Source organism: Bombina bombina, chromosome 4 (assembly GCF_027579735.1).
Source record: "Bombina bombina isolate aBomBom1 chromosome 4, aBomBom1.pri, whole genome shotgun sequence".
Classification (NCBI taxonomy): domain Eukaryota; kingdom Metazoa; phylum Chordata; class Amphibia; order Anura; family Bombinatoridae; genus Bombina; species Bombina bombina.
In genome coordinates, this window is record NC_069502.1 from 886087925 (window position 1) to 886101253 (window position 13329).

The 13329-nt window shown below is 41.7% G+C and overlaps 1 protein-coding gene across 1 annotated transcript in view; it reads left to right on the plus strand.

Moving 5' to 3' along the window:
• The window catches only part of ADGB (androglobin), a 693780-nt gene that overhangs the window by 505080 nt on the left and 175371 nt on the right, over positions 1-13329 (plus strand). The gene's annotated exons all lie outside the window — the stretch shown is intronic.

The window sequence follows — 13329 nt, forward strand, 5'->3', positions numbered from 1 at the left end:
CAGACCAGATTCTCATGATACCTAAACTAGAGCACAGGGGAAATAATCGGCGGATTGGTAACCATGGTTACTAACCTGCTCTCACCCATCAGTTGATTATGTTATCTGTGCTCTAATTCAGATATCATTAAAATCTGGAGTGTAAGGGGCACTTTAGGGCTGCAGTTAAAACAATAACACTTTATAGAGGGATTTTTTTTTTAACTTATTATTTAGTTTGTTCTGTAAAGTTTAAAAGTACAGATATATATATATACACACACACACATATACAGAGAGACATATGCACTCTCACGAACAGTTCAACATATGCCAGGGTGCTAGAATGTGGGTTATGATATAGCAAATAGAAGGAGATTTATTCAGTGACGTTTTGGGGAATACTCCCCTTCCTCAGACCAATGTACAATACAGTGAAGAAAACATTTATACCTGCACATCAGACCCTTCAAACCGCCAAAGATAGTTGCCAGGCAACCAATACTTTGTTAATAAACAAACAGTGTCAATTTATACAGTGAAATAAAATAAATACATATATAAACATAAATAAATATAAATACAGTGTGTCCTTGTTTAACCCCTTAACGACCGACGACGTATGCCATACGTCCTCAAAAATAAAGCACTTAACGACCGAGGACGTATGGCATACGTCGTCGGTTTAACAGAGCACTGGAAGCGATCGAAATCGCTTCCAGCTGCTCTAACAGTATTGCAGGCTTGCCTTGATGTCTAGGCATCCTGCAATACTGTTCCCGAGTGCCGGGACCGGATTGATCACTCCCCCACGAGTGATCACTTCCGGTTTCGCTCCACGTGGAGCCCGGCAGTGTTTCAGAGCATCGGAAGCGATCGGACACTATTCCGATGCTCTGCTTGTGTGCTAAGTGCCTCGGTGGGTCGAGGCACTTAGTTAGTTGTAAAATAAAAGTAAAAAAAAAAAAAAAAAAAACTGAATAAAATAAAAAAAAGCCCTAAATAGCCCCCCCCTCCCCCTTCACTAGGCATCCAAGATGGCGATGCCCAGTGCATCATGGGGCCTCTGGGGGTGTCCCTAGCCTGCATCATCATAGGGGCAAGCTAGGGTCACCCAATCTGAGCCTCCCACCCTAAAAAAAAAAAATAATAATAAAATACCCCATTTGTCTGATCATGTCAATATTTGTAAATATTGACTATGATCAGTGTGGATCTCCCTCCCTCTCCTCACTTGCCATTTTGTTGGAGAGAGAGAGAGACCTGTATTTAGCAGAGCGAGAGATTTCTTTTATTTGTTAAAAAATATAGAACCAAAGGCTCTTTTCAGAGCCATTAACCCCTAGCTTGCCAGTGATCACTATATATCACTGGCAGTAACATAGGTGCACTTTTTTTTGCTGCATTTTGCTGTCTGTGCATTTTTTAGGGGTTAATTTTGTTGTTGTAATTTTTTAAAAACCCAAAGGCTCTTTTCAGAAACATTTAGTTAATTTAATTTAATTTTCAGAGCCATTAACCCCTAGCTTGCCAGTGATCACTATATATCACTGGCAGTAGCATAGGTGCACTTTTTTTTTGCTGCATTTTGCTGTCTGTGCATTTTTTTAGGGGTTAATTTTGTTGTTGTAATTTTTTAAAAACCCAAAGGCTCTTTTCAGAAACATTTAGTTAATTTAATTTAATTTTCAGAGCCATTAACCCCTAGCTTGCCAGTGATCGCTATAAATCACTGGCAGTTGCATAGCTGTACTTTTTTGCTGTCTGTGCATTTTTTTAGGGGTTAATTTTGTTGTAATTTTTTAAAAACCCAAAGGCTCTTTTCAGAAACATTTAGTTAATTTAATTTAATTTTCAGAGCCATTAACCCCTAGCTTGCCAGTGATCGCTATAAATCACTGGCAGTAGCATAGCTGTACTTTTTTGCTAGTTAATTTAGTTAATTAATTTAGTTAATTTAATTTTTTTTAGTAATTGTTTTCTGTGACAGATACAAAAATGTCACAGAAAAGATATAGTGCTGAGGAGGCGTATGCCATCCTTGCGTCAGAGTCAGATGCCTCTATTTCTGACTCAGACCCCAATTTTGACCCTGCCATGTGCTCAGATACATCACTAGATGCAGTCTCAACTGATAGTGATGTATCTGTGGCTGCTAGCCCCCCTGCCAGCCCCCCTGCTACCCCCCCCTGCCAGCCCCCCTGCTAGCCCCCCTGCCAGAAGGAGGCGTGTTGCTGCCATTGCTGCTGAAGAGTGGGTAACGCCTCATCTCCAGAGGCCAGATATCCCACCCTTCACAGCAAATGCTGGCATAAATATAGATGTGGCAGGTTTTAGCCCCCAGCAGTTTCTGGAAGTGTTTCTGGGCGATGATATATTGGGGAACATTGTCGCCCAAACTAATTTATATGCCCATCAGTTCCGTGCTGCAAAGCCTGGAACATATTTGGCAAAGCAGCAATGGGCCCCCATCAATGTGCCAGAATTCAAAAAATTCTGGGCATTGACTATGCTGATGGGCATCATAAAGAAAACCTCCATTCGCTCCTACTGGAGTACTAGCCCCATCTGCTCTACCCCCATTTTCTCCCAGACTATGTCGAGGAAGAGGTATGAAATGATTCTGCATTTCATGCACTTCAGCGACAACAGCCTGTGCCCCCCTAGGGAGCATCCCCAATTTGACAGGCTGTATAAAATCCGCCCCCTGATAACCCACTTTTCTGCCAGGTTTGCAGAGGCTTATACACCTGGAAGGAATATATGCGTTGATGAATCCCTAATGAAGTATAAGGGAAGGCTGGGATTCAAGCAGTATATTCCTTCCAAACGCTCCAGATATGGGGTAAAGGTGTATAAGCTCTGTGACAGCGAGACTGGGTATACTCAGGCCTTCCGGGTGTATGAGGGAAAGGATAGCCACCTTGACCCTCCAGGTTGCCCAGAACATATGGGAACCACTGGCAAGATTGTCTGGGACCTGATATTACCCCTAATGAACAAAGGGTATCACTTGTACTTAGACAATTTTTATACAAGTGTCCTTTTGTTCAAGCTACTGTATTGCTTTGATACAGTAGCTTGCGGTACAATTAAAAAGAACCGCGCAGGTTTCCCAGGACAGCTTGTACGCACCCGGCTACGAAGGGGGGAGACCTCAGCTCTGCGCCAAGAGGAGCTGTTGGCACTGAAGTACAGAGACAAGAAGGATGTATACCTTCTTACCACCATCCACACAGAGAGGACGGTGGCGGTTTCTGTACGTGGCAGAGCTGAGATCATAAGGAAGCCAGTGTGCATCAAGTCTTATAACTGGCATATGGGTGGGGTTGATCTGGCTGATCAGCTGCTGCAGCCCTACCTAATTATGCGGAAGACAAGGGCCTGGTACAAAAAGGTTGCAATTTACCTAATGCAGATTGCAACCCACAACGCTTTTTTGTTGTTCAAAAAAGCAAACCCCAGAGTTAAAAAGACTTTTTTACAGTTTCAGCTCCAGATTATTACGGGGATTTTGTACCATGATGCACCTGCTCCCCGGGCGGTGATGGGAGAGAGCAGAGTTGGGGCTACCCATTTTATTTTTAAAACCCCCCCTACTGCCACAAAGCAGAAACCACAAAAAAAATGCAGAGTCTGTACCAAGAGGGGGAAGAGAAGGGACACCATATATCACTGTCCTGATTGCCCTGGACAGCCTGCACTCTGCATTGGGGACTGCTTCAAGCGGTACCATACAATGGTCAATTTTTAAAAAAATAAATACATTTGCTGTTACATATATATATATATTTTTTTTTGGTTATGTTTACAGTTAGATGTTTTTTTGTTTTTTTTACTTTTACTGTGCCAGATTTTTACATTTCACTACTCTATTTTTTTCTAAAATTGGGCATGTTTTTTTTTAACCAAAACCCCTGTCAAACCTATGCATGGGGGACATAGGTGTTCTCAGGGTGCCTTGCAGAAAACAACCTGAAGTATGTTTTTGTAATAACTTACAACAGTCTCTCCTAAATTATAGTCAAAAAGCAATGTGTCTGTAAAAATGAAAATTGAAAAATTACCACCATACACTTTCTCCAATTCTTTGGGCTAAAACGGTTGCTTCAAAGGCATCAAAGCACACCATATACAATACCTTGGGGTGTCAACATTTAAAAAATATACACTTTGAATGCAATAAATAAAAGTGGGGTATGCGATAGGCCCCAAACTAAAGATAGGCCTATCAGAAGAAATACTCTCATTTTTAATAACTAAAATCACAAGTCATAAAATTGTAACATAACCTTCCCAAAATCCTGGCAAACCTATGCATGGGGGGCATAGGTGTACTCAGGGTGCCTTGCAGAAAACAACCTGAAGTATTCTTTTGCAATAACTTACAACAATCTCTCCTAAATCATAGTCAAAAAGCAATGTGTCTGTAAAAATGAAAATTTAAAAATTACCACCATATACTTTCTCCAATTTTTTGGGCTAAAACGGTTGCTTCAAAGGCATCAAAGCACACCATATACAATACCTTGGGGTGTCAACATTAAAAAAAAATACACTTTGAATGCAATAAATAAAAGTGGGGTATGTGATAGGCCCCAAACTAAAGATAGGCCTATCAGAAGAAATACTCTCATTTTTAATAACTAAAATCATGTAACATAACCTTCCCAAAATCCTGGCAAACCTATGCATGGGGGGCATAGGTGTACTCAGGGTGCCTTGCAGAAAATAACCTGAAGTATTCTTTTGCAATAACTTACAACAGTCTCTCCTAAATCATAGTAAAAAAGCAATGTGTCTGTAACAATGAAAATTGAAAAATTACCACCATATACTTTCTCCAATTTTTTGGGCTAAAACGGTTGCATCAAAGTCATCAAACCACTCCATGTATAATACCTTGGGGGGTCAACTTTTTAAATATAATCACATTTATGGAAAACAAATAAATTGGGGTATGTTAAAAGACCCCCAAAAAAGACGATAGGCAAAGAAAATATGTTAAATGTGAAAAAAAATCACAAACACATGTCAGACATTTGGCATTGCACCACCCAAACAAGCCACCAAACCTATGCATAGGTGGTATCACTGAACTCAAGAGATGTTGGTGACCACATATTGGTGTCTTCTTTGGTAGTAACACATAACAGGAGCTGTGAATCCATGTGTAAAGTACAATGTATGTGAAAAATAACACAAAGAAATGAATGCCCAATAGTTTGACAAAGACTAGTGGTTGAATTAGTGTATGGAAAGTGTTAAAACACCTGCATTTGAAATACCCTAGGATGTCTACTTTTCAAAAATATATGGTTTTAGGGGGGTAAATTACATTGGCCGGCTTCAGAAATGTCTTAAATAGAACATGGGTGCAAGGGATGTGAAAATGGGAAGTGTAAAAAATGGAATGCGCTTCCTAAAAATAAGGCCTTCTAGCCCCCAGAGAACCCAACACACCTATACATGGGTGGTATCACTGTACTCAGGAGATGTTGTTGAACACATATTGAGGTGTTTTTTGGCAGTAACACATAACAGGAACTGAGAATCCATGCCTAAAGTACAATGTGTGTGAAAAATAACACAAAAAAATGACTACCCAAAAGTTTGACAAAGACTGGTGGTTAAATAAGTTCATGGAAAGTGTGAAAATACCAGCATTTCAAATACCCTAGGGGGTCTACTTCTCAAAAATATATGGTTTTATGGGGGTAAATTTCATTGACCGGCTTCAGAAATGTCCCAAATAGGACATGGGTGCATGATGACCAATGTGAAAATTCCAAGTTGAAAAACTGGAATGCGCTTCCTAAAAATAAGGCCTTCTAGCCCCCAGAGAACCCAACACACCTATACATGGGTGGCATCACTGTACTCAGGAGATGTTGTTGAACACATATTGAGGTGTTTTTTGGCAGTAACACATAACAGGAACTGAGAATCCATGCCTAAAGTACAATGTGTGTGAAAAATAACACAAAAATATGACTACCCAAAAGTTTGACAAAGACTGGTGGTTAAATAAGTTCATGGAAAGTGTGAAAATACCAGCATTTCAAATACCCTAGGGGGTCTACTTCTCAAAAATATATGGTTTTATGGGGGTAAATTTCATTGACCGGCTTCAGAAATGTCCCAAATAGGACATGGGTGCATGATGACCGATGTGAAAATTCCAAGTTGAAAAACTGGAATGCGCTTCCTAAAAATAAGGCCTTCTAGCCCCCAGAGAACCCAACACACCTATACATGGGTGGTATCACTGTACTCAGGAGATGTTGTTGAACACATATTGAGGTGTTTTTTGGCAGTAACACATAACAGGAACTGAGAATCCATGCCTAAAGTACAATGTGTGTGAAAAATAACACAAAAAAATGACTACCCAAAAGTTTGACAAAGACTGGTGGTTAAATAAGTTCATGGAAAGTGTGAAAATACCAGCATTTCAAATACCCTAGGGGGTCTACTTCTCACAAATATATGGTTTTATGGGGGTAAACTTCATTGACCGGCTTCAGAAATGTCCCAAATAGGACATGGGTGCATGATGACCGATGTGAAAATTCCAAGTTGAAAAACTGGAATGCGCTTCCTAAAAATAAGGCCTTCTAGCCCCCAGAGAACCCAACACACCTATACATGGGTGGTATCACTGTACTCAGGAGATGTTGTTGAACACATATTGAGGTGTTTTTTGGCAGTAACACTTAACAGGAACTGAGAATCCATGCCTAAAGTACAATGTGTGTGAAAAATAACACAAAAAAATGACTACCCAAAAGTTTGACAAAGACTGGTGGTTAAATAAGTTCATGGAAAGTGTGAAAATACCAGCATTTCAAATACCCTAGGGGGTCTACTTCTCAAAAATATATGGTTTTATGGGGGTAAATTTCATTGACCGGCTTCAGAAATGTCCCAAATAGGACATGGGTGCATGATGACCGATGTGAAAATTCCAAGTTGAAAAACTGGAATGCGCTTCCTAAAAATAAGGCCTTCTAGCCCCCAGAGAACCCAACACACCTATACATGGGTGGTATCACTGTACTCAGGAGATGTTGTTGAACACATATTGAGGTGTTTTTTGGCAGTAACACATAACAGGAACTGAGAATCCATGCCTAAAATACAATGTGTGTGAAAAATAACACAAAAAAAATGACTACCCAAAAGTTTGACAAAGACTGGTGGTTAAATAAGTTCATGGAAAGTGTGAAAATACCAGCATTTCAAATACCCTAGGGGGTCTACTTCTCAAAAATATATGGTTTTATGGGGGTAAATTTCATTGACCGGCTTCAGAAATGTCCCAAATAGGACATGGGTGCATGATGACCGATGTGAAAATTCCAAATTGAAAAACTGGAATGCGCTTCCTAAAAATAAGGCCTTCTAGCCCCCAGAGAACCCAACACACCTATACATAGGTGGTATCACTGTACTCAGGAGATGTTGTTGAACACATATTGAGGTGCTTTTTGGCAGTAACACATAACAGGAACTGAGAATCCATGCCTAAAGTACAATGTGTGTGAAAAATAACACAAAAAAATGACTACCCAAAAGTTTGACAAAGACTGGTGGTTGAATTAGTGCATGGAAAGTGTTAAAATACCAGCATTTGAAATACCCTAGGGTGTCTACTTTTCAAAAATATATGGTTTGATGGGGGTAAATTCCATTGGCCAGCTTCAGAAATGTCCCAAATAGGACATGGGTGCATGATGACCGATGTGAAAATTCCAAGTTGAAAAACTGGAATGCGCTTCCTAAAATTAAGGCCTTTTAGCCCCCAGAGAACCCGACACACCTATACATGGGTGGTATCACTGTACTCAGGAGATGTTGTTGAACACATATTGAGGTGTTTTTTGGCAGTAACACATAACAGGAACTGAGAATCCATGCCTAAAGTACAATGTGTGTGAAAAATAACACAAAAAAATGACTACCCAAAAGTTTGACAAAGACTGGTGGTTGAATTAGTGCATGGAAAGTGTTAAAATACCAGCATTTGAAATACCCTAGGGTGTCTACTTTTCAAAAATATATGGTTTGATGGGGGTAAATTCCATTGACCAGCTTCAGAAATGTCCCAAATAGGACATGGGTGCATGATGACCGATGTGAAAATTCCAAGTTGAAAAACTGGAATGCGCTTCCTAAAATTAAGGCCTTTTAGCCCCCAGAGAACCCGACACACCTATACATGGGTGGTATCACTGTACTCAGGAGATGTTGTTGAACACATATTGAGGTGTTTTTTGGCAGTAACACATAACAGGAACTGAGAATCCATGCCTAAAGTACAATGTGTGTGAAAAATAACACAAAATAATGACTACCCAAAAGTTTGACAAAGACTGGTGGTTGAATTAGTGCATGGAAAGTGTTAAAATACAAGCATTTGAAATACCCTAGGGTGTCTACTTTTCAAAAATATATGGTTTGATGGGGGTAAATTCCATTGACCAGCTTCAGAAATGTCCCAAATAGGACATGGGTGCATGATGACCGATGTGAAAATTCCAAGTTGAAAAACTGGAATGCGCTCCCTAAAAATAAGAGCTTTTAGCCCCCCGAGAACCCGACACACCTATACATGGGTGGTATCACTGTACCCAGGAGATGCTGCTGAAGACATATGAGGGTGTTATTTGGCAGTAACCCTTAATATTATCAGTAAATGTATTCTTAAATTGCTATTTTGTCAAAAAATCTAATTATTTTTTTTTTCCCCCCAAACTTTGGCATAGATTGGTGGTAAAATGGTTGCATGAAAAAAGTCAAAATACCCCAAGTTTAATACCTTAGGTTGTCTTCTTTTAAAAAATATATACATTTGAAGGGTTATTCAGGGATTCATGACAGATATTGGTGTTACAATGTAACTATCGCCAATTTTGAAAAAACATGGTTTTGAAATAGCAAAGTGCTACTTGTACTTATTGCCCTATAACTTGCAAAAAAAGCAAAGAACATGTAAACATTGGGTATTTATAAACTCAGGACAAAATTTAGAAACTGTTTAGCATTGGTATTTTATGGTGGTTGTAGATGTGTAAGAGATTTTGGGGCTCAAAGTTAGAAAAAGTGCATTTTTTTTTCATTTTTTCCTCATATTTTTTTTTTTTTTTTATAGTAAATTATAAGATATGATGAAAATAATCATATCTTTAGAAAGTCCATTTAATGGCGAGAAAAACAGTATATAATATGTGTGGGTACAGTAAAGGAGTAAGAGGAAAATTACAGTTAAACACAAACATCGCAGAAATGCAAAAATAGCCTTGGTCCCAGATGGTCAACAAATTGAAAAGTGGTCTGGTCACTAAGGGGTTAAACTCTATGCCTATACACAGAAGCATCTGTATCATAATAGCGGCACATCAGACAAGCAAAGACCTATATAGAAATATACACAATATATTTGCTTGTACTCATTAATACGCCCGCAGCTGTTGGTATGCAGACAAATCAGTATAGTCACAACCGATATATACAGGTCAGTGTAAAGCAGTGGTGTAACAACCTTAAGATCCTAAACACCCTTACTTAGCATTGTGCAAAACAAGTTACCACGAACCGGAATCATTACACAGTAATGGTACACATAATGTATTAGAGACACACTTTCTAATTGTGATACAGTATCTGGTGAGCAGAGGGCATAACTAGTATTGCTACCTCCTAAGGATGCGCATACATTTAAACAAGCAGCCCAACTTAATCCAGGGAGTGTAGGGCAATAGGACAACATACACCGGTATCTGTGTACCACGCAAGTGTCATGTGCAACTAGACCCGCCCCCAAGAACCGGGCTCTATCACCTGATAGGTTGCTGTGGGCAGCAGTCTGATGGAGTCTGATGAGTCGCTTCCTTATATAGGCTATGGACCACCCAGGATCGCATATAAGAGAGGTAGGAATCTAAAGGATATCTTAATGAGGACAGATCCTGTTGAAAGTTATAGCAAGGTAATTACTACTACTAAGAAGGGGTCCTATAAATGCCCGAGTTGTGTGACCTGTAATGCAACGCTTCAGGGTGCCCAGTTTCGACACCCACACACCAACGAAAGGTTCAACATTAGATATTATCTCACATGCTCTACGAAGTATGTAATTTACATGCTGAACTGTAATTGTGGCCTGTTCTATATTGGTAAGTCTACTGATGACATTAGGAAACGGATGGCAAATCATAGGTGTGCCATCTGTACTGCTATTGACAAAGGTGCCAGTGATCAGCCGGTGGCAAGGAATTTTTTGGAGTATGGCCACTCAGTAGCAGACCTAAGGTCCATATTAATTGATCATGTCCCCCCTCTGTCCCGAGAGGTGATAGAGGCAAACTGCTACTGAAAAAGAAGCGGAGTGGATTTACAAATTGGGCACTATCCACCCAAGAGGCCTGAATATGGGTATTGACTGGCATTGCTTCCTATGAACTATTTGGCCCCTTTGATGGTGATTGGCATTAGCTTCCTTTGAAATAGTTGACTACTCTGATGGGGACCCTGAATACAGCGTCAGTCAGACCCTGTGTTGGAATGGTCCCTAATCCTACACTAGACATTCTCAGGGACATGTGTCATATAGGACTATGTATCTAGTTAGGCATGCTTTGTATATTGTTGTATTTTTTGTGACCAGAGTTTATGTTTTGAAGGACCCACTTATAGCTGGGTTCTTGGATCCGGGACCCACGATTGGGATCCCCTTACACATATGGGCTTTGTTTTAAGTCTTAAGGGGGAGCATAAACATTCCCCTACCATCTAATCACTATATGTGGGCTAACTGATCGTTTGATCCTTTAACACAGGATAGACCTGCCAAGGTAGAGGATGGGCTTTTTAATCTGTGAGCATTTTTTTCCCCCTTCTAATTGCGCCAGTGCGCGTGAGCCATGTTTACATTGTGGGACTGTATAGATCTGTGTGAACCACAGTTAATGTAGGTCCCTGCTGCTATCGTACGTTGTCTCATTTTACCTAGTTGTTTGCGGTACAATCTGTTTTAGCCTCTATAGGGGCTTGCCCACAGCAACCTATCAGGTGATAGAGCCCGGTTCTTGGGGGCGGGTCTAGTTGCACGTGACACTTGCGTGGTACACAGTTACCGGTGTATGTTGTCCTATTGCCCTACACTCCCTGGATTAAGTTGGGCTGCTTGTTTAAATGTATGCGCATCCTTAGGAGGTAGCGATACTAGTTATGCCCTCTGCTCACCAGATACTGTATCACAATTAGAAAGTAAGTGTGTCTCTAATACATTATGTGCACCATTACTGTGTAATGATTCCGGTTCGTGGTAACTTGTTCTGCACAATGCTAAGTAAGGGTGTTTAGGATCTTAAGGCTGTTACACCACTGCTTTACATTGACCTGTATATATCGGTTGTGACTATACTGATTGGTCTGCATACCAATAGCTGCGGGCGTATTAACGAGTACAAGCAAATATATTGTGTGTATTTCTTTGCCTGTCTGATGTGCCGCTATTATGATACAAATGCTTCTGTGTATAGGCATAGAGTTTAAACAAGGACACGCTGTATTTATATTTATTTATGTTTATTCTAGTCCTAAAGCCCGTGTACATGGGCCATTTTTTGCAGTACAGCGGTTCCACCCCTTGCTCTCGCTCTATCCCCCCTTTGTTTTGCTCTCTCTGACCCCTATCTTTTGCTCTCTCTCTCCCACCTCTCTCTCCACCCTCTCTCTATTTTGCTCTCTCTCTCTCCCCCCTCTCTTTTGATCTCTCTCCCCCCTCTCTTTTGCTCTCTTTCTCCCCCTCTCTTTTCCTCCCTCTCTTTTGCGCTCTCTCTCCCCCTCTCTTTTGCGCTCTCCCCCATCTCTTTTGCTCTCTCCCCCATCTCTTTTGCTCTCTCTCTCTCCCCCTCTCTTTTGCTGTCTCTCTCCCTCTCTTTTGCTCTTTCTCTCCCCCCTTTATTTTGCTCTCTCCCCCCTCTGTTTTTCTGCCTCTCTCCCCCTCTTTTGCTCTCTCTAACCCCCCTCTTTTGCTCTTTCTCTCTCCCCTTTCTTTTGACCTCTTTCCCCCCTCTCTTTTGCTCTTTCTCTCCCTCTCTTTTGCTCTCACTCCCCCCCCTCTCTTTTGCTCTCACTCCCCCCCTCTCTTTTGCTCTCTCTAACCCCCCTCTTTTACTCTCTCTCCCCCACTTTTTTGGCTCTCTCCCCCCTCTCTTTTGCTGTCTCTCTCCCTCTCTTTTGCTTTCTCTGTCCCCCCTCTTTTGCTCGCTCTCTCCCCACTCTCTTTTGCTCTCTCTCCCCCCTCTCTTTTGCTCTCTCTCCCCCCTCTCTTTTGCTCTCTCTCCCCCCTCTCTTGTGTTCTCTCTATCCCCCTATCTTTTGTTTTCTCTATCCCCCCTCTCTTTTGTTCTCTCTATCCCCCTATCTTTTGTTTTCTCTATCCCCCTCTCTTTTGTTCTCTCTATCCCCCATAGTGTGCTTTCTCTCTCTCCCCCCTCTTTTGCTCTCTCTCTCCCCCCTCTTTTGCTCTCTCTATCCCCCCTTTCTTTTGCTCTCTTTCTCCCCTTTTTTTGCTGTTTCTCTCCCCCCTCTCATTTGCTGTCTCTCTCCCCCTCTTTTTCTCACTCTATCCACCCTCTTTTGCTCTCTCTATCCCCCCTCTTTTGCTCTCTCTATCCCCCCTCTTTTTCTCTCTCTCTCCCCTTTCTTTTGCTCTCTTTCTCCCCCTTTTTTTGCTGTTTCTCTCCCCCCTCTCTTTTGCTCTCTCCATCCCCCCTCTTTTGCTCTCTCTATTCCCCATCTTTTGCTCTCTCTCCCCCTCTTTTGCTCTCTCTCTCTTCCCTTTCTTTTGCTCTCTTTCCCCCTCTCTTTTGCTGTTTCTCTCCCTCTCTTTTGCTCTCTCTCTCCCCCCTTTCTTTTGCTCTTTTCCCCCCTCTCTTTTGCTCTTTTCCCCCCTCTCTTTTGCTGTTTCTCTCCCTCTCATTTACTGTCTCTCTCCCCCCTCTTATGCTCTCTCTCCCCTTTCTTTTGCTCTCCCTCCCCTTTCTTTTGCTCTCCCTCCCCCTCTCTTTTGCTGTCTCTCTCCCTCTCTTTTGCTCTCTCTATCCCCCCTCTTTTGCTCTCTCTCTATCCCCCCTCTTTTGCTCTCTCTCTCTACCCCCCCCTCTTTTGAGCTCTCTCTTTAACAGCCGCACGGCCCCGCCCACGTCACACCCAGTCCCGTCCGTCTGCGCCACGACCGCCCAAGTCACGCCCGGCCCCGCCCCTGTCAAGCCCGGTCGGCCCCAGATACCAGGAGGATAGTTTGTTGAAGGCCATGTGTGTTTGTCCTCGTGCAGTTTC